Source organism: Haliaeetus leucocephalus, unplaced genomic scaffold (genome assembly GCF_000737465.1).
Source record: "Haliaeetus leucocephalus isolate CR32 unplaced genomic scaffold, Haliaeetus_leucocephalus-4.0 Scaffold626, whole genome shotgun sequence".
NCBI classification, from domain to species: Eukaryota; Metazoa; Chordata; class Aves; order Accipitriformes; family Accipitridae; genus Haliaeetus; species Haliaeetus leucocephalus.
The window spans coordinates 2,463,504-2,465,667 of record NW_010973062.1 but is presented as its reverse complement, the minus strand read 5'-3'; positions in this window follow the sequence as shown (position 1 = coordinate 2,465,667).

Here is a 2,164-nt window from a genome sequence, read left to right as displayed (position 1 = left end):
CGCCTCCGTGCACTCCCCCCCGGCGGGACGGTGAGGGGGGGGAACCGGGGTTACTCCCCACCCGTGTCGGCCCCAGCGGGGCTGTGACTCGGGGCGCTGGTGGACATCATCGGCGATCACGCGTGTCCGCGGAGGGAACCGCGCCAAGGGCTGCCCCACGCCGCGGGTCAGCCCCACGAGCGAAGAAAGGCACCGGCGATGGATGGGGCCGGTGGCGAGCTGTTTTGGCAGATTTGGGGAGATTTGGAGGTCTGGCCGAGGAAAGCGGCAACAGCGCTCTCTTTCTAACGGTTCCCCAGAAGAATGTTTTTGCACGTTATAAAATATTGCTCCCCGCTCCCTAACTATCAATAAGACGTGCATTAAAGACGATTGTTTGTAAATGGTGTTCATGATCATTAGCATACATTTGCATAACGCGGCTCACAGCCCAACATTTTACAGCTCAACACCTCCTCAAGCCGATAGCCCCAGCTCGGTTTCTAGAGGAACCTTTACGAAATCCATCTGAGGGCTTCCAGGCTTTCCACCCCGCCTCCGCAGCCTCCTCCGGGGTCCCTCGGCGGGTTTGCCGGCAAACGGGGCACGGCGGGAGGGCTCTGCAGCCGGTACCGCCGCGGGAACGGGGCGCGGGGCCGACCCCCGACGGGCGCTGTCGAGTTTTTTTTTGGGGGGGGGGGGGGAAGGAGAAGGAGGAGGAGGAGGAGGAGGAGGAGGAGGAGGAACTGCCCACTGTAGCCCCCCAGGGCTGCGGCAGCCTGGGCCTGAGCTGGGGTCAGTGCGTTAATGGCTTTTAAATTCTTCACGACCCTTTTGGAAGTGGCACTGGCCAAAATTGTCCCGGCCCGGGCAGCCCTGCCTTCGCTTCCCGGTGTCTGCAGCGAGTCCTAAAAAAAGGGCGAATTTCCACGGGAGTCTTGGCCAACCCCTCCCTCCCCGCAGTCGCAGGTCAGCTGCCTATTACCCAGCTATAAAATATTTTCTTTGTTTTATAGCCCCCCATAAAAAGAAATTGATCGGGGGGATATATTTGAATTAAGACGTATTAAATCGATGACAGATACGTATCACGCTGTGTTTAACAAGAGCGGGACGAGGAGGGGTGCGCAAGGTACGGAGGGGCCGGGATGCTGTTCTTCACCTCCGCAGCATCTCCCATCAAACCATTACACCTCGGGAGCTGGGTCCAGCAACGGGCCCAGAACTCGGGGAGGGAGGAGGGCACTTGTTGGACGGACGTATAGAAAAGATACGTCTATAAATATGTCTCTAGCCGTACGGCTAGTTTGCGAGGAGAAGTTTTTACTGTGCAATAAAACCATCGAGCAGCCCCTTTTAAAACCCGGGGATTATTTATTCGCGTTCCTTGCCTTGCAGCATCACTGAAACCCTCCTCAAGGTCAGGCGAGGCGGGAGCAGCGGTTCGGCTCCCGGGGGGGGGGGGGGGGGGGGGGGACCGGCGGGTCTCGCTCTCCCTTGGAGGGACGGGGGGGGGCAGAAGATGGGGTTCCCCTCGGGGCCGGCTCCTGCGCTACAGCCCCTGTCCAGCTTTTGGCAGCCGTGGGCCAAATCCTGCGAGTTTCCCCCACGTGAGTAGCGGCGCGGGGGGGGACACACACCTGGAGCCTGGCCCAGGAAATGCTGGACCGGGACGGGGCTTCCTCGGAAGGCGGCTCGGCGGCGGGGATGCGCAGATGTGGTTTGGTCAGGGGGATTTAGGGAGCCGGGGAGGGTCGGGAGAGGCTCTGTGTGTGTGTGGGGGGGGGGTCCGCTGGCATCCCCCACCCCGTTTCGTCTCCCGGCGTGGTGGAGGAGCGTCCCTCGCTGCCCTGCAGGCAGGGAAGAGCAGGCAGCCTGCCTGCACTTTTCCAAGGAGGGCGGGAGCGCCCGGCATTCCCAGGGGGACCAGCGACCTAGGGAAAGCAAATGACATATCAGTAAAGGCCACCTCTCCTCCCGCAGCCTCCGGGGAAAAAAAGCCACGGCAATGCTCTTTTCCCCCTTTTTGGCTTGGCAGGGAAATCCCCGGCCCTGCCTCCTCGGCACCCCCAAACCGGCAGCACGCCCCTTTGTGCGGAAGGGGCAGTTTTGTCTCTCCGCAAAGAGTTTCCCTTTCGAGGACCAACTCCCCCCGCACCCCAGGGGCGGTCCCATCTCTCCCCCC